Raw genomic sequence first — 20,153 nt, forward strand, 5'->3', positions numbered from 1 at the left:
GAACTGTTTGTAAATCATTAGGCATGAAACTACTTCACTGACAGTAAATAGTGCAGATAAATGTAGGTCTGTGCAGACTGTAATGTTGGTTTGGTTGCTCTTCCAGTTACATCAGAAGGATTTTTGAACAGTTTGAGTTAAGTGGAGTTTTCAAAAGATGCAGTTGTTAGCAGAATGTATTTCTACATCTGCTTACACTTGACATAAAATCTCATGAACAGTCATTTTTGTTGGGAAACTTTTACCATGCTTCAGATTTAAAAATTATTTTTTCACAGTGGCATAGTATTTATATTTGCATTTCTAAATACATTTATATATTATGATTTTTTAAACAATAATTTATGTTAACTTCCACTGCACAACAGGAAATTTTCTTAATATACTATTTCCTTCATTCAGGGAACAATTTCCCATGTTTTTCTATAGGACTTTCTTCTCATTTCTTTAAGCAACCTGTATGATTGAAGCATTCCATCTTATCCCCTTCTCCTGCAAGCTAGAAGTTTCACACATCAGAAATGACCATATACATTATTATTCTTCTCAATTAACATGCTAACAGCATCACAGTTGTAATTTTTCATGAGTTTCACTGGTAACATCTATCTCAGTTCTTTCCTAATTCTCAAATTCTCTGCATTCTTTGTAAAAGTTAAATAAAAATAGTTAAATCAAGGAAAGTAAGATTTCACAGAAGTAAAAGTTTCCACAGGATGGGTGATGATGCTTACATGCCTTTTAGTTTTTGTGGAACTGCAGTGCTGAAACCTCTGAAGGGCCACAGACTGGCAAGCACTGCAATCCTAGCTCCTGCCTATCTGGAAGAGCTGCACCCCATTGTTCCTTCCAGACACGTCTGTCAGAGGCAAAGCAGCTCAGCCTTATCCTGCAGTTGAATGTGCTGGCCCAAGGAGCTCCTCCTGCCCTGGCTTGGCTGGGACTGTGCCAGCCTCAGCAGCTGGTAGCAGCACTGCTCTCATCTGAAGCCAAGGTCACTCTCGGCTGCATCATGAAATGACCAGAGAAGCCATGTAGCTGTCTTCCAGCTTGATCTGTGGTTCTGTTTTGACAAAGGAGGGTAGTCACCACAGTGTGTTCCTGTCAGAAATACTTGCTCACACAGCTAGGGGTATGCTCACATACAGAGCAGTGATCTGCTGGGGAAGGACTGTGCACCTTCCCCTCCCTCACAGCAAAGAGGTGGTTTGCATCTGTAACTCAAGTGTAGGAGGCGTTTATCCCCAAATGGTTCCAGGTAGTTCCTGCAAGGGGATGTCCTATCCTGCCTAAGATGCATCCCCTGAAGGAGCCCTGCCTGAATGGAGATCACAAAGATGCAAATAGCACAGCATTTTGCACAGGCAGACCCCATGGAGAGGGCAGCTGTTCAGCTGATCACATGTGCCTGGGGACAGCTACCAGGACTGGTCCCCTCTCTTTGTCACAATGGTTCTCCTTAGGACCCGTCTTGCCTTCAAGAGCCAGGTGTATGCCATGACCCTGGGCTGGGTGTGGGGACCGTGAAACAACCACATCTAAGGGCTTCCCGTCTCCTTCACTCCTCCAGCAGCACTCAGAGTAGCAACAACAGTTTGGGAAGCCTAAATTTGAAGGGCTGCAGGAGGCACTAGGTGGCTGGATGGAATTGGCATGGAAAGTACAAACGAGACAAAGCTATCCAGTGCTGACAGAGAGCGTGAACCTAGACTTGGTTTAAAGTCCACAAAAATGAACATAGAACACACTAGGAATTTAGCACAGGGAAGGAGCTAAGGGATGGGGAAATTGGAGGTGTCTGTCCTGCAGAATTAAATGAAAAGAGATGGGGTTTTATGCTTTACAAAGGAAAGGATTAGATCAGTGTTGAAAGGAACTGCTCTGCCGAGCTGTTCAGCCTGCCTCATTCTAGGAATGTTTTTTCTGAACTTGCCAGGAAATGTCTCTTGAAATCTTTTTAAAACTGCATGTTTTAAAAAGGGATGAGCCTACAGTCATGGCGTTAAGCTATGTAAAACGTCTATGTTTCAAGCCAGCTCAGTGGTTTTTTACCTTATAAATGTCAGAAGTGCTGGTCTTTCACTGACACCTGTGGATATAAGGCAGAATTGCACACAGGCTTTTATATTCTGAAAGTCAGGAGTTTCAGATCCCAAACATTCTGGAAAAGAGTATCTTCCTTCAGTTTTTACCTGAGGAGTCAGTAAAAATGTTCATAATACTCTTGCAGTGATATACATGCTAACTTGTGAGATCGAGGTTTGTGAGTCTTTCTCTCTTTCCTGAGGCAGAATTATTCATGCAAAGAGATTTAGAGATTTTGCCTTCTTCTGCAAAAGCTAACTATGTGTTAGGTGCACTAACCATGTGTTTTATAAATGCAAAGCAGAATGCCTTGTAGTTGGAATGGACAGCCATGAAGCATCACTGCCCATCCAGAAGCTGGGTTTGGCCTGCTGATGGTTTTGCCTGATGAGGAGAACAGTGGGATGGGAAGAAGGGACAGTACCTGTTTCACACTCTGCATTGCTACTCCAGTTGAAAGTGCTGCTGAAATAGCAATAACACTGCTAACACCCTATCCTAGACCTCCTTAGGTTAACACAGGCTCACATTTTGCATGGGCTGAAGTATGATTTTAATCATGTACCTTTACCTGCAGGGCAAACTTTTAAATGTTTATTTTGCTGGTATCTGCACATGTAGAAATCCTTAGGCTGACCTACAGGACTTCTATGAAAGTTACTGTCTTGTTGAAGGCAAGCTGCTGCTTGTAGGAAACTTATACATGAAGCTAGGATAAATTGACCTTAGACTAGGATGATTTCGATGCCTAAGACACAATTTTTTTTTCCCAAGCACATGAGCATGTGCTTGAAGAATATAGTAGGAATTAATTTACAGGCAGCATAATAAAATCATTACAAATGAAAGAAAGGCAAGGCAAGGCAAGGACCATCTCTCACCGTCCTGACACTCCCATCAATGAAGCCAAGGTCTTGCTGGAATCAAATGAGTAAGTGAGTGGAGGCATTCATCACCAGTGCAATGTATCACCACTTGCAGTTTACTGTGATATACAGCACATGCTCATTAGGAAACATTTCTTATTTCCTCACCTTTGTACGCTCACCTTTTTACACTGTGGTTGTCTTGACTGTCTTGATAAAACAACAGCTCTTGCAAGATCATTTTTGTCTCTGACACAAAGTTGTGCACTAACATTAGCTCCAGCTGAAGCCAAACCTAGGAAGAGTGTGGCAATCATTTGACAATTATTTGTTGTGGTATGGATTAACTGCAAGGGTACCTTTCCCAATCACAGAAATACCCTCTTCCCCAACCTTCTTGCACAGATTTGTGTGCTGTGCAGGAGGTTTGATTTGCAAACCCTTTATTCCAAATGGGTTTTGAAAGAGCTGTGGTATGTAGTGGGGTGTCTGCCATGTGCTGGAAAATCCAACTTTTCAAAATCATTTTCTCTGTGACATTTGTGGTGTTTTAGAAATAAGCAGTGTCTGATCTACAGCATTACTGGGGGTAAGAGAAAAAGAAAGCCACAGGTTTTTTTCATTGGTGTAGGATCTTCTTGAGACCAATAAAGTTTAAAAAACAAGTTTGGTTAATGGTTGGGCCTTGCTACCATAACAACAGAGAAATATGCACTCTCCTGACTTTCAAGAAATGAGGGTCTGGGAGCAGCCCTCTGGCAAGGAAAGCTTGGGAGAGAGAAAACCTCTTGGTGATAGGACACTCTCTTTGCAATAGACCTTGTCACACACTGTGGTGGTTTTTTACTATGTTTTAAATCTTTTTCAAGACCTTGAAATAGACACGGACCTCTCTCAGGAGCTCTTCCTGTTTGGCAGTGCTGGCTGGCATCCTTCTCTGTATGCTATTCCAGTGTTATATCAGTAACTCCCACTGAATGGCAGTAGCAGGCTGTGCCTATAATTCTGGCACAACTAAAATGTCAGGTATTAAATAAAGTGTGCACAACAACAGCATTTAAATGTTGCACTGCTCTGAGCTAATCTGGACACCTTCCCAGTACTTTATAAATGCATGTTGTATTTACAGTTCTGTGGTTAGACTGAAGTAACCTATTACCATAATGATAGTACTCACCCTGTATATTCAATATGATAGAAACAACAGATGTATGCTGTGAGCCTGGAGAAGGCAAAGACAGATCAGAAAGTTACATCTTTCTCCTTAAATAAGGTCTGTTACTGGTGCTTTACAAGAATGTGCTATGGTGAACAGAATTAATCTTCCTCATATCTGTGGTTTATATATGATACCTTTGTACAGGGGTGGTATGGTCCTAGTACACACTTAGTACGTTTCTTGCCAAAGGATTCTCTACCAGAGTGAGGAGAATAATCCATATTAAGAGAGGCAGAAAATGCAGTGATAATATTCCTTGATTAAGGTTTCAAAAGGATGTCAATAGACACAGGAGTCTTTAACAAAAAGGCATCATTCCTCAGTAATTTTTGTGATCCATAGGCACACAGAGTTGATGACAGCAATACTTTATTTGGGCTTTTGTGGTCATTTGTGGTCAATGCAGCCCCTATTTATGGGACTCAGAATAAGGGGCCAGAGTTTACAACCTCTGGTTATCAAAAAACCATAGGATAGCTTGGGTTAAAAGTGACCTTAAAGATAGTCTGTTTCAAATACCCTGCCCTAGGTAGGGACAACTTCCACTAAACCAGGTGGCAGAAAGCCCCATCTATTTTGGTATGGTTATGCTGAAGAATTTCTATGCAGTACCCCATTGTTATCATTAATGCCCTCTTGAACTGTTCAACTTTCTCATTTAGCTTAAATGATACCATGAGATGAGGCAGCAAATGACTGAGGTACCTCTGCTCAGATTGCTATCAAAACACCAAAAATCAACCATAAATTCAGTGCACCAAATACCTATTCCTCTTTAGTTTCCATTGTTCTCTGTAAAACATATTGCCAGCCAAAGGATCCCAGTGGCACCCTGGTCTGTGCCAGCAATGGTGTGGCCAGCAGGAGCAGGGCAGGGATTGTTCCCCTGTACTCAGCACTGGTGAGGCCACACCTCAAATCCTGTGCTCAGTCCTAGGCCTCTCACTCCAAGTGAAACATCAAGGTTCTGGAACAGGACCAGAGAAGGGCCATCGAGCAGGGGAAGGGTCTGGAGCACAAGTCCTATGAGGAGGGCTGAGGGACCTGGGGGTGTTTAGCCTGGGGAAAAGGAGGCTCAGGGGAACCTTACCACTCTCTACAAGTGCCTGAAAGGAGGCAGGGGTTGGTGTCTTCTCCCAGATAGCAAGTGACAGGACTAGAAGAAATGGCCTTAATCTCTGCCAGGAAAGGTTTAGATTAGATATTCAGAAAAATTTCTATACAGAATGGGCTGTCAAGCATTGGAACAGGGTGCCTGGGAAGTGGTTGGGTCACTATACCCAGAGTTATTTAAAAGACATGTAGATGTGGCACCTAGGGAAATGATTCAGTGGTAGACCTAGCAGTGCTGGCTTAATGGTTGGATTTGCTGATCTTAAAGGTCATTTCCAACATAAATTATTCTATGATTCTAGGGAGATATGATTTTTGTAACCCACTCGGCATCTCCAAAACCTTACTTGGACTTCAAGTGATAAAATAATATGGAATTAATTCTGCATCTGGCAAATTCTGAAGAAGACAAAAGGAACCTTAGTCTTAGCTTGTATGGAACCTCACTGAAACTTCATCACTTCCATCACTGTTGGAAGAGTTTCAAATAAGCACTGATGCCATTTTACATGTAGCTAGCTTGCGTGTTAGAGGTGGTTGTTGCTAAGGAGATGGCTACCAGCAGCATGTAGGCCCATGGAAACTAATACTTAATTTTGAAATATATCTTATAATTGGCCCTTTTGAGCCACTTTTGAATGTCTCCTTGTTCGTTTGGGTACATAAATGAATTTTTTGAATTGTAATGTAAACTGAATAATATAGAGTTGCGGGTATTTCTGCTGCTGCTAAATTAAGTGACAACACTTTCTTTGAGCCATTAGAGTTCTTTTGTGAAATGCAATGTTTTGAATTTTTTTTGGTGCTCTTTTCTAAAACATAATTAAAGAATGCAATTTTAATGCTGGTTGCTCAATAAAGCCGGCATATAAAAGGCACTGAATAGTTTAACAGAAAGCTGATTTTTCACCTTATCCAAGACTTGACTGATGATTAAGAAAACAAATCAAAAGCACTGTAATATGCCACAGTTACTTCAGTCCATAAAAAGCTGTCATAGTTAATTACTATTTCATACAGCTAGGCCATAATTACTGTTTTCTGACCTAAGCATCTTTGTGTGTAGCTCACTGAAACATCTGCTCTATAGGTTCTAGTTGTCCAGGGGAAATGATAAGGGAATGTTTTTTCCCCTGAATATCACTGTTGAGAAGACCCTAGTTCCATTACAGGACTGACTGGCACAGCTTCAGATCAAATGCTCTCTGCACTTCTTGTCATGACAACTTTGCAAAGGGAGTGGAGGCCACAGAAAATGAAGACCAATAGGAATAACCAGAGACAGTGGCATGTGGGCCTGAGAAGAAGAGCTCCTTGATTTCTGCAGAGTAAAGCGCAGCCTTTAGGAGTCTCTCTGATGATGGGGACTACAGTAGGGTCACGAAGGAGAGGGTTATTAATGGGGGGCTTGAAAGGGGAAAAGGCAGAGGTAGTTGAGCAGGAAAGGGGTATTATGGAAACCACAACAGTTTCAGTAATGTGCGCGTGAGGGTCTGAAGCTGAATAAAGGGGAAAGAAGGACAAGCAAAGCCAGAGAGCATGAAGATAGGGGAGGTCTCAGCCCGAGGCTGAGCTCTGACCACAATGAAAGCAAGAAGCAAGCTTGGGTCCTGGGTTGATACAGCTTGAAGATGGTGTTTTTCTTCCTTGAAATCTAGTGTAATGCAGTCATCAACACACCATTATTTTTTAAAATAGAAGTTCCTCCTACACTTAAAAAACCCTCCAAAAGCAAACAGCTCTGCTTGCTGTCTTACCCCTGACCACCCTCTGCGATGACCAAAAAGCTGACAACAATGACACTGAGCCCTGCCATCTCCAGAAGCTGCTGATGTGCCTTTGCCACAGAGTTTGGGCACACACCGATGGGACACCACACAAAAGCACAAGTGATGCTCATTTCACTGAATGTCAGAGAAAACTACAGAAGTTGCCTTGGGAATCAAGCTGGAACTGGGGAAATCGGAAGGAGGTGTTGGGAGCCACAGCAGACTTTGGATTGGAGAACACCAGGGGTCTGTGGTCAAACACCAACCATGGGTTTCTCCAGACCTTTTCACAGATGGATATGGGTATTTCACAGCCTCATCAAGCAACCTGCCCCTGTGTTGACCAAAGTGCTGTAATAAGGGCCAGTTAGAGGAGAAGCAGAAATTTCAGCCGCAACAGATCTTAGGATACAGACTGATCTCAAGTGCAAACTGAAGCCAAATTCTAACTAGACCTGTAAATTCATGGGGTTTTGAGACCAGAATTTAGAATTTGGCATAATTCTTCTAGACCTCTGCGTGGTTTAAGAAAAAATATTAACACATGAGCATGTCTGTTTGTTACATAAGTGGGTGCTTACACCACAAAACACAAGTGGATGGGGATGTTAGGAAACAAATATTTTTGAAATTTTATAGAACCATAGAATCCCAGGAACAGGTCAGGTTGGAACAGATCACTGTGGTCATCTGTTCCAACCTCCCTGCTCAAGAAGGGCCTCCCAGGGTGCATGACACAGGATTGTGTCCAGACAGTTTTGGAGTATCCTTAGTAATGGAGACTCCACAGCCTCTCTGGGCAATCAGTTCCAGTGTTTGGTCACTTGCACAATAAAGTTCTTTGTCATGTTCAGGTGGAACTTCCTGTCCAGCAGTTTCTCCCTGTTGCTTGTTGCCCTATTGCTCAGCACCATTCAGAAGAGCCTGGCTCCATCCTCTTTCCTCCCACCCTTCAGATACTTACAGACCTTGATGATTTCCCCTCTCAAACATCTCTTGAGGCTGAACATGCCCAGTTCCCTCCGCTCTTTCTCCTAAGACAGATGCTCATGTTTTTTAATCATCTTTGAAGTCCTTCACTGCACTTGCTCCAGGAGCTCCAGGTCTCTCGTGTCCTGAGGAGCCCAGAGGTCGACACAGCACTCCAGGTTTGGCCTCAGCAGGGCTGAAGAGGAGGGCAGATACTTCTATCACCTACTGGCAATGCTCTTCCTAAGGTCCCCCCAGGGCACCACTGCCTTCCTAATGCTCCTCAGGACATCACCGCCTTCTTGGCCACAAGTACACCTGTGGTTACCTACAGTGTTGTCTGTGCTGCACTGTTGTGTGGTGGGCACCATTAGCACTCATCTGTGCTTTAGAAAAACCTCAAGTGAAAGAACGAGCTACAGAGGAGATGAGATTAAATAGCTCCCATTTTGAAAAGCCTAATTCTGATTGCCACATGCTGAGTAAGGCACAGATGTATGTTATTGTCATTCCAAGAAATTATTTCCTTTGCAAACAATAATATGAGTAATGTGTGAGGGTGGGAAGCCCCTGATGGAAGTGCAGCAGGGGCATATGGCTATTCCTCCTGCCTCCCAGGAGTGTGTAGGCACGCAAAGCCAGCCCAGCCCCATGCAAGCAGGGGCAGGACAGGGCTCCCTGCGCCCAGTTATTCTCAATACACTCACCCACTTGCATGGTCAGCAAATGGTACAGACAATGCAAACAGAAGGGCTTGGAACAGAGCTGTCACAAAAGCAGTTTAGTCAGTTTTTTATCTCCTTTTAAGAAGGATTACCACTGGTAATACTACTGCGTAATTTTTCAATGTTTTTATTATTTTAGGAAATTACAGTGGAAATATCTAAAAAAGCAGGAGAAATCCAATCACCCTGGCATTTATAACACAGGCAGCAGTGTGAACAGCTGATGCAGAGATGCCTCATCTGTCCTAAGTTAAACAGGGAAGAGACCCTTGTTCATAATCCAATGTTAAAATTAACAGGATTTCTTTTGAGAGGAGTGCTGAGCCATTGATGGCTTCAAATGCAAGACAAGTTTGAGGATTTTTTACATATGTAGTATTTTCCTATATGCCTAGTAACACAGTTACTTATTTATGAATCCCTTGTTTAAGATCTGAGAGTTTGCTTGGTGTACTGGAAGTGTAAGAAAAGCAGTCCTTTCTCCAAAATTCTTATAAATCAAGTGCCCAGTTTTTTTTTTTTCTCAATGTCTTCCTAATGTGAGGAATCAAAAGGAGGACTAGATCAGTACTGGCATAGAAAAACCACAAGCTGTTCTGAAAACCCCATACCATGGAAGACTCCTGTTTTTTCCATCTGCAGCCACAACTCCTTGGCCTGGCAGACTCACAGGGTGGTCCTGTCCCTAGAGAAACTCTGTTTCCTGGGCTTGGCTGTGCTAGAAGCAGCAAAAATAACTGTGGTTTGTGCTTGGCTTGTTTTGCTGCTCCTGATGTGGGACCAGAATAGGAATCTTGGTTATTGAGGAAAAAAGTTGATGTTTAAAATCAATATTCCTGATAGTCAGCTGTAATTAGGAGTTGGGTTGAAAGTGATGGTTTAGTTGAATTGAAATGTGTTTCCTCTCACCTCAGTAAGCACTCTGCAAGAGGCCAGGAGTGGCATAACACATCTGAATTTGGCTTTCCTGGGAAGTAAACTGAGTTTACCAGAGAGTAAAAAGCCTGAAAGGGGATCTAGTGATGGGGATCAGGATGCTGTTTCCAGGTACCTAATGAGAGCTATAGAGGACATGGACACAGAACCTATTTTGAGATATAGGGATAAAAGGACACAATTTGCACCAAGGGAAATTCTATCATGTACTAGGAAAGGGTTCTTCATTTTGGCAGTCTTTACACTAAAACAGGGAGGGACATTGAGGGATGCTTTGGGCTGTCTGTCTTTGGAAATATACAAAACCTTTCTGGGTGCAGCCATGAAAGACCTCATGTAATTTTGGTATCAACTCTGTTTCAAGCAGATATTTGGATTAGAAACCTCCAGATTTTCCTTCCAATCTGTGAAATGAATGAATATATTGATGAGGTAAGTTGATAAATTATGACCAATTTTTCAATGAGATTTTTAAACTCCCAGAGACTATCTTGCTATTCAAGGTTAAAAAGAAATCAGCCATTTAATACAGAACATGGGAAGGCATGTTTGATCAGACTCCTCTCAGGCAAAGGCTTAACAGAGAAGCCTGTTTTGTCTCTAGCACACTCTCCCTTTAAGAATTACTCCTATGTCAAACTTTTGTAAATAAAGCAACATGCGTATTTGCAAGATGATGACAATGACTGTGGAAATGGTTAATGGAGCACAATGTAGCATGATATATTACAATTATCTATCCTAAGCAAATGTAAGTGGGCTCTGTAATAAGAATTGGGGGTGAATATACTCTTTTATTATATCTGTTTTTATATAAAGTACACAACCTTGACAAGCTGAGCAAAAAAGCAAGAAATTGTGCATCTATTATTGTCTTCTATGAGCAGTGTTCTTGCTAATGTGCTCCTGTACCACATTCAAAAACACCTGTGATGTTTGAGCAAGATAATCCTTTTGCAATGGGACTTACAGTGGCACTGCAGTGTCTCATTGCAATGGTGAACATTTAGGATCCTTTTCCATTTGGATTTCATTATTTGTGCTCAGCAAAATTGTCATCACAGGATACATTTTTATCTGTAATCATAGAATCACAGAAGGGTTAAGGTTGGAATAGATCTTTTAAAATCATCTAGTCCAACCCTCTGCCATGACGAGGGACACCTCTCTGGGCAACCTGTGCCAGTGTTTTACCACCCTCATTGTAAAAAAATTCTTACATTTCATCTAAAATGAACCTCCATTTTAAAATCATGATCCCTCGTCCTGTCACAACAAACCCTGCTAAAAAGTTTGAGTTCTTTCTTACAGCCCCCTTAAGTACTGAAATGCCATAAGGTCTCCCCATATGTATGTATTGGAGTCTCTAAGAGTTGGGAATTGGTATTTCTTTTCCCTTTGGTCTATGGTAAATCAATCATAATTCAAAGGAATATGACCAGAGCCTGGAAACTCTCTCCATGCTAATGTTTCTTACCTGAGCAGGGTGAGCAGACTGTGGGACAGCTGTCCCAGGACAAGGTGGGTGAGAAAAGAGGGAGGGAAAAGTGTTTGCCTCCCCCATCCCTTTCAGGGACACTTCATGTGGGCACTGGGTGATGAATATTGTCTCCCTGTGGAGAAGTGGTGAGGCCTGGGAAAGCCGGTGCAGCTGCATGACAGATGGCTGTCCCTTGCTAGGCAGAGGCAGCAATGCAAACAGGGGGTCAGGCCAAGTGCATTGACTTAAAATCTTAACTTCAACATTTAATTAACATTTCCAAAGTTTCCTTGATCCTTATGAGACTTTTCCCTTCCTGTTGAGAATCAGCCAGTATTGTTGTTGGGCAAATGCCAGATTTCCTGGCTTTAAGTTTGTAAGTCTGAACCACGCTAGATGTTTCCCAAGCTTTATGTCTTGATCTCTAATAACATATTCACTTCTCAGATGGAAATAGCAAGTCTTTGCAGAACTCCTCAGATTTTTTCCATCCAAGTGTGTGTCTGTGCACATACCCTGCAGCCAATCTGCCTGAAACTCGCATCCAAGAATTGCACCAAGGTTTGAAATCACTGCTTGTAATGCATTTTTTTAAAAAATGAAAATATAAAATATACATATCATAGGATATTAAATAATGCATCTATGGCTGGTTTCTGGGAAGGGTGGCTTTCAGCTCCATCAAGCATGACAAACATGAAAAAGGATATAGAGATATGTAGAATAAAGGGATCCAAAACCAGCACAGAGCAGTGAGACTTCAGAAAGGCTTGGGGTGAATGCCATTAGAAATCTCCCTAATGAACACAACACTGGGTCTTGTTAGAAAAGCCTACAGAGTAGAAGGCCAAAAAGAGTGCTTGGAGGGGCTGCCCCAATGGTTTAATTGTATGTCTAACCTGAGATAATGTGATACAGTCTTATACACCAGGGGGATAAAATACTTGCTTAGAAAGCCTTGCTTAAAGAACACTCTTAATGAAAAATTTATGTGTATTCTATATTGCTATATTGGCATATTCTGTATGCTGAATATGACATGGCACATTTGAACAGTTTCATTGCCTCCTCTGACTTTTTTGGGGAAACAATATTTGTTAGAAGTATGATTTGAAAAGACAAATGTCTGAAGGAACAAATGAGGAAATGCAGATACTTAGTGAAGACTTAATTTGTGATATATATTTAATTTGTTATTAGTCTTCTCATTCTTTCTCTATTTTTTAACTCAGACACTGAAATCCTGCAAATGGTGCAACTCACTCACTTGGCAGTGCATGGCCTTGTCTGCTCCAGTTTGCTCAAGACACTGTTATTCTTATCTCAGGTGCATAGTCACCAGAGGGAGGTGGACACGTGGGCCTGCTCTTCTCACGCCATCCCAGGAGGAAAATTCATAAGTAGTGACCAGAAAAACTTTTCCAGGCTAATGCATTTCTATGAAGACCTTTTCAGGTGAGGGGTTGTATGAAAAATATCATTAAAAATCTATACAAACAAAACCAACACTTTCCTAGTTATGAACATATCTTACTGAGACAGCCGTACCTCAGCCAGCAACAACATCTCAGTAAAGTGTTTCACCTGCATCAACAGAGGGCACGATTCCCATAAAAATCACCCTCACTCTTTATTTAAATGAAGTCCAGGCAAAGCTTAGCTGCTAATGCTTTGAGCCTTTGGGTCTTAAAGAGAAAAGCATCTGCTACTGCTGCTCCCCCACGCGGGTGTCCAGGTGGTTTTGGGTGGGCATTCTCTATTTCACAAGGGCATTGTGCAAGTATTAACATAAGTGGCCATTATCCAGGCTAATTTCCCACAAGCTGTTGAGGCAGTAGGTCTCCAGTTTTTTAAACTGGTTGTTGGAACCTGACACCAAAAATCCTTTTAAATGTAGCTTATTGAATCTACGCAGCCAAGTCTTGGTTTTTTCTGGTGGTTTCTGTCTATGTTCCTTGTGGAAGCATCAACAAAGCATTGCTTTTATAAATTTCAGCCTTAGTCTGTATGTCACTGGATTTCAGACAGATCCTTCTATTCCAGTAGTTATTTGATAATAGTCAGGGATCATGGTTTGCTCTTATAATCCCTGTGGTTATCTCTCCCTGCAGCACATCTTACCATCTGCTTTAGCATTGCTGCCTGGGGCATTGAAGTTCCTTTTTGCTTTCTCTTTCTAAAAATTGTGCAATCTCCTTCATTTCTCTAGTCAAGGAGGAGAAATTAGCTGATTTTAGAAGCAGAATACCAATTTTTTTAGGCCTAGCTTGCAGCAGAGCATCTTCAGCCTTGGTGGCACATGGAAGAAAGCCCTCAGACCAGTACACACCATGGTCCTGGGACATTCAGCTCTGGGTTTGGGCTCTTTGATTTAGTTCCATGTCCCATGGATGTAAAATAGCAGTTTTGCTGTGGGTACCCCAAGAAGCAGCATTTGGCTGTTACTGGGCTTGAGGCATACAGAGACCCAGTACAGATGTGGGGAGGAAGGGGAGGGCCCCTTTTCCTTTTCCCCATCCTATTGCTCAGGCTGGATGAGAGTTGCAGGTGCAGCTCAGTCCTGCTACCTGCGCTTTGGAGAAGCTAGAGAGAAACTGGGTGATGTTTGTCTGAAGTGATGGAATCATGAGAGATGTTACAGCAAATGTAGCATTGCCTGCACCAGCTCCTGACAAGGTGTATGCTTTATAAGGAAACCACAGCACCAGAGTCCTTTTTCAATGCTTCTGAGAGTGATTCAAAAGAACGTGGCTGTTCTGCATGTGGGCAGCAGCAAAGCATGACAGTCTGGCAACCTCTGAAGAGCTGTTATCCAAAGAGACTCTGCTGGGTGGTAGGGACAGGAGCCCAGCTGTGGCTTTCAGCAATTGCTGTCCACTTGGGTATCTGGCTATGGCCACTGCTAGTACAAAATGGAGGCTGGTGGAAGCCACGTGTCACCCCAGGGTCTGAGATGAGACTCATTGTGGAACATTATGTCAAAAAATAATGGAACAATCTTGTAAATGCTTTCCCCATGCTCTTGATATTGTTTTGCCATTTCTGGATAGAGTGGGGTGTTTCTCTCGTCTTTGAGTTCATTACCCAAAACTCTAAGGGAAGAATAATAACTAAAAAGAAAGTGAACAAAAGCAGGGGTTGTGTGCACAGTGTTGCAGATTGAGAAATAGCTGTGAGAAATAGCTGTGTCTCACAGTTCTGACTTGGGTATTGCTGAAACAGAAATATCATAAAAGGTGATGTTTAGACATTGAAGCACTTAGTGTTTGCAACCTTGCACTAACTTCCTCATTCGCCCTTTATACTAGAGCTCTCCTTGAACAGGCAGCTGTGATGGAGAATGTCACAGTGGAATCCATTTAATGTCCTCTTGAGAGCCTTTAGAAGGCAGATTCTTAGCTGATATAGGTCAGCATGACTTGCAAGAGCTGACATTTTGAGATTCACTCTCCACTGAGACTAATTAGATAGTGCATAGGAGTAAGTTCATGTTTTGCTGCGTGGAGTGAGGTCTGTGCTGTTTTTTCATGAAAGCTATCTGTGGAAGAAACTTATGGCTGGGAATAGCAGGCTGGTCTAATCAGGCACCCTCCCAGTTTGTATGGAAACCCTTTTGGCTTCCTTGGTGTCCTCAGAAATTAATCAGTGCAATCAAAAAGATTTCCTCTCTGCTTCCTTCAGGGCTCACTATAGGCTCAGTGTTTTCTGAACTAACCTGTAAGAGGAAAGGTAATCCGCACGCCCTGCACGAGTCCTCTCTGTTGGTGGTCCTTCCTGATCGCTAAGGAGGCCAGGTAAGGGGAAGGTTAAAACCCTCTCATTATCTAGAAGCTGTCTGAAATCAGGAAAGGATTAAAGTCACCAGCTTGGGAATTTCACAAGATAGCCATCCTGTTGAACAAAGCCAGGCTCAAATGAAGCCTGCCTTTTAAAAAGCTTTTAGAGAGTGAAATCTTGGGCTGGCAGGAACAAGGCATGTAAAAATCAAGCACTAATAGAGTTATCTATTTTAAGCTTCTTGTGCGTACAGGAAGAAGGAATGATACAGTATCATTTGAGATATTGATGTGTTTGTAGCTGTTTTTACTTTAACTGCTGTAACAGCTAGTGACGGATGATGCCATTCTAATGAAAAATATTCTTCCATAGAAAAGTAGCGATTTTCTTCAGCGTTTATTGTCCTTTGGGTTTTGAGCTACTTGCGGTTTACTTTGTGTTGCATATTATATTATTTTCCAGTTTGATTGCATTGTGCTGAGTCACAGCTTGCTTTTCAATTTCCAAGGGACACAGGAGCTGGTAGCTGTTGTGTGGGAATATGCACTGCAGTGCTGGGCAGTAGCATAGCTCAAAATACAAGGGACACCACAAAACAAAAAAACTAACAAACAAACAAACAAACAAACACCAAAGAAACCCACCCACAAAACAAAACAAAACAAAACCCCAACCCCAAGAAACAATCACCTGTGCTTGGCTGTAGTGGTTGGACTTAGCCACAGTGATCTTCTTGTTCCTGGACTGTAGGGAAAAACATCAGAGGAGAAAAGCCCCCAGCATCAAGGGCCCTCCACCTCTTGTTTCAGAAGTATATTTTATCTGTAAAATTAAATTTTCTATTAGGTGTAACCGATACCTCTGAGGGAAAGAATGTATCGATATACTGTGTACTTCTGCCAGGAAAAGACCAGCTTTTTCAAAATGCCACTATATCTAAAGCAGGAAAGGAAGGCCTAGATTTGTGCTTTAACTTTAGAGAAAGCAAATAAGGCAACAGCTACATCAGCTGTGATCTTTGTTAAGCTGTTTGCTGATAAATTGAGATGTTTAAACGCCATATTAAATATCTCAAACATCACGCCGTCCATGACTTTTCTTTGAGTGAAGAAGTCTGTAGAAATACAGTCATTGCAGACTTGCTGACTCAAGCCCTCTGTTCCAGGGTCAAAAGAGAGTTGCTAAATACAATTCTGACTAATCTATTCAAAGACATTCCCTTCAGGGACATGTTCTTAAAATTCACTCTGTGAAAATACATGACTGACTGTGGCTGTGATTGCTGTGGCAGTGAGAATCGCTGCTGGCCCATTGGAAGCAATCTCCTAAATGATGGGAGGAAAGAGCCTGTCAGAATAAGATTTGCATAGGAAAGTGTCCCTTTGTCTATAAAATTCACAAATTAATGAATCATGTCTGGTAGGAACAAGCAGTGTCCTCTCCTGTGTTCAGTCCAGAAGATGTGTAGAGCAGAGCTCGCCTCTCACAAGCTTCTGACAAGTGCACAGTTTTGCCTTTGGAAAGATCACCGTTAAAGGAAGAATTGTGGCAAGACTCAAGGAGTAAAGTTTGCAGAGGGTACAATTTTACTGATTCTTCATGTGGGAGAAAAACAGAGGTGCCAGCTGAGCACCCCAAAGCCCAAAAGCCAGGTCCACAGCTGTAGCTATTGGGCTCTCTTTCAGGTAAACACAGGGCAATATTTTTACCAGTTCCAGTTTTTGGAAACCAGTCACTGCCCAGTACAGTGTCTGTACAACCAGTGCAGCATTTTCCACTTCAAAGCAAGGTGCTATTCCACAGGGTTTAGGAGGAAAGTGGGAACTTGCCATCTGATGCAGAGAAGATCTGTACAGGCAATGAAATATTCCAAGACAAAGGTTTGCAAACATCCCAGCAATTCCAGGCCTAGCAGCAGGGTGTATTAAGAGAGGAGAAATGGGAAGCATGCACAGCTCAGGGAATATGCTGGTGGAGTTGGAGTTGCTGCTGGGAATATGTTGGTGAAGCCTGTGCAGTTGCAGTCTGCTGTGTGGAGAAAAGGCCGTGCACCCCAGCCACAGAAATGGAGTAAAGCCTAATGCCTCTGGGGGAAGGAAGGTGATCACAGCCTGATCCCTTTACAATGGAGAGGGAATTTCACTTTGCTGCTGTGGACTGATTGAATTCAGAATACATCTGTCCTGGGTGTTGAGTACAGAAGGTGATACAGGAACAGGGAAGAGGACAGTCTGTCATGTTGAGTGCATATATTTTATGTGTCACTGGTTCTAATGTGAATTGTTAATTCTTCCTTGCTGTCTGTGCTAAAATACATCTTTACTGAAGTATAATTTCTGCACTTCAAAAATGAAAGGTCAGTCATCGTGATTTTCATATTATGATTTAAAATGGCACTTTTTTTGATGGATACAAATGGTGCAAAGGTCTTAAAAGATGCATACACAAACACTACTGTGTCTCTCAGCCTACAATATTATATGTTGTTTATGAATATAAACAAGTGCTACCAAGCCTCATAGCAAACTTGAGACATTGGAAGGCCAGCATCTTTATATTCAAAACAAAAAACGGGATAGAATAAAGCAAGATTAACCTGTTTCAATTGCTAACTCTGTTCATAAAATGCAATCAGGCCTGAGACTGGATACATGATGGAGTGAAATCGCTTTCTCAGTCCCTACTTGACAAGATGTTCCTAAACAAACACTTTATTAACTCTAGAACAAATCAATGTGCTGAAGCAACCTTTGGGCCCCAACTTCTTCTTCAAGGAACGCATGGTTAGTATATGTTAATGCATGTAAAGTCAGATTTTTCCAATTGACCTGGTATTCGGAAGTAAAATATAATAGCTGATAGGCATGCTTAGCATTTCAGCAGCAGGATGAAGCCATAACTGTCTTGTGAGAGGATGCTTTGGTATTCAGGCAGATTCACGTTTGACAAAATGAATTTTTTATCATTCTGAAACACTTCTGGCAGATGAATAAAAGTAATGCAGAATATGCTATAGTCTTTAGGATTAGATTATGACTATCTATGGTGTATTTGGCTGTGTAGTTTATCATCTAAATGGAACAATTATCTAGAAGTAAATTTCACTCTACTTTTCTATTAATCTCTAAATAGATAGTGTTTCTCATGCTGTGTTCCAAAATCATCTGCAAAACATAATCTTTTGTCAAGATTCAAGCTGTTTGGCTGTAACACACTATTTACAGATAAAAAAATTCATAATGCAGCACTCTGGTCTCAAAAAAACCCCAAAGCAAGTATCAAAAACCCTACCAAATCCTGGGATCATTTATTTTTAGTTCTGTAATAAAAAACAGATAGGCAGAAATTTTGTTATTTTCAGTGTTTGAGACAAACTGTGCCCATGCAGGTTACTATGTGCATCTGAGATGAGACTCCAGTTTTATCCTCTGCTAAGAGGGGGTGTCATGAACGGCGGAAGAAATGCCTCACACAATATGCGTGAATGGCAAATCCCGAAGTTTATTGAAAGCTCACACATATTTATATTGGTGTTAATGAAGCTTATACATATTGCAAAAGCTGAGCTCATTATTGGTTAAAGCACACTTAGATCAACCACACCTACTTCTATGCTCTAATGATTATTTTGTTTCTATGTTTACATTCTTATAGCTACTCTGCTTAGGCTATCTTCATTTTCTGGCAAGCGATTTTCTCCCCCATCTTCCCGTTTCAGCGAAGGTCACCATGACCTCTGTCAGTGATTGGACACTTATTACTTAATCCCCAGCTTGTTTCCCCTATCCTTATCCAACGGTATCACATCGAAGTGGCCTTTCTCAGCTAACCAATTATCCAAAAAGCTCTCTACAAGGGGGTACTATATTGAGGCAATATGTGAATTTTTTATGATCAAAATATATAGTACAGCTATGTGAAAATCTTGAATAAACCTGACTTAATTTATCACCAAGGGTAAGAATATAAGTAGCATTATAATCCAGACTTTCTGAGTCACTTTGCCATCATCTTCTGCATTTTCACATTTCTTAGCAAGAACCCGTTCACAAGCTTTGCTAGAAGGTAGGCTGGAATGTCTTTTATCATCTGCTCCATTTTCATGGTGCCTTATGGTTGGGAAGTGTCCGTAAAGCCTTATGGCAGTTATTGTTATCTTCATAGATCTGCGCAGAATCACTCCTCTGCACCTTCTAGGTGCAGAATATCTTCTTTAAAGGGACTGGTTTGAACTGCTGTGGCAGATTATTAACTGTCACACTCAAGATGTACACTCAGATTAACTTGATCACTTGAAAATACATAAATAGAGTTTTTGTTTAACATTAGGTGATTCTCACTCTCTCTGTTCTCTACATTAAGCATACCAGATAATTACTGGCTTGATGCAAGCAGTAAGTAAATCAGAATAAATGTATGGGATACAACAAGCCTGAGGTGCCAAAAGGTGGAATTATACAGGTTAGTTCTCAAAGATTTGTCGTAGGCAGGCAGGAAGTATTTGGAAAATACTTTTCAGATATTGGGGTGCTGTGGTTTTGGTTTTTGGTTTGGATAGTTGGTTTTTGGTGGTGGGGGTTTTTTTGTTTGTTTCTTTGTTTGTTTTTTTGTTTTGTTTTGTTTTGGTTTTGTTTTGGTTTTTTTTTTTTTTTTTTTTGAGATTAAAGCATACAAAAGAGAAAAATATCAAAAGGACAATAGTATATCCTCAGCTACTAAACCTTACCACAGACCTCCACACAAACTACAAATCCATCCCTCTGCTCCAAATTTGCCTTTGGAGTCCATCAATATGACAGCAGTTTAACAGGACAATGATGCAATGCAGTAAGCCTCCGTGGCTCCAGCTTTCCCTTGCTCTCTGGCTGCTCTACCTGGGGAAATATCTGCACCAACCTCTGGGAAAGTCTCTCTGTGAGCCTGCTGGGGGCAGCTAGCTGCAGCAATGGTCACACTCCTGCCTGCTCCTGACTGGCAGCCTTCTCTTGGAGTCATCTCCACTGTGTGCCCATGTCCACAGGACTCTGGCACCCACACTGACCCACCTCATAACTCTTGTCCTCTTCATACCTTTCCATTACGAGCATTAAAGCTGCAGAAACACATGTACAATGTCTCAACAGTCAAAATCTCAAACAGCAATTTTCATTTCAGATGTGTTATTTAGCTCTGCTCTAAGACTCAGTTTCTTGTCAGTGAAGAGCTTCCATCCTA

The 20,153-nt window shown here is 41.7% G+C and overlaps 1 protein-coding gene across 5 annotated transcripts in view; it reads right to left on the minus strand.

The window, feature by feature from the left end:
• TMEM252 (transmembrane protein 252) overlaps positions 1-20,153 on the minus strand; it is a 131,750-nt gene that overhangs the window by 15,988 nt on the left and 95,609 nt on the right. For 2 of the 5 annotated variants that reach the window (XM_077171915.1, XM_077171914.1), the window contains exon 2: positions 3,134-3,246. The exons of the other annotated variants lie outside the window; for them this stretch is intronic. The gene's annotated coding sequence lies outside the window, so the exon portion shown is untranslated. The remainder of the gene's footprint in view (positions 1-3,133; positions 3,247-20,153) is intronic. 5 annotated transcript variants of the gene reach the window in all.

The sequence above is a fragment of the Agelaius phoeniceus genome, chromosome Z (assembly GCF_051311805.1).
Source record: "Agelaius phoeniceus isolate bAgePho1 chromosome Z, bAgePho1.hap1, whole genome shotgun sequence".
Taxonomy (NCBI): domain Eukaryota; kingdom Metazoa; phylum Chordata; class Aves; order Passeriformes; family Icteridae; genus Agelaius; species Agelaius phoeniceus.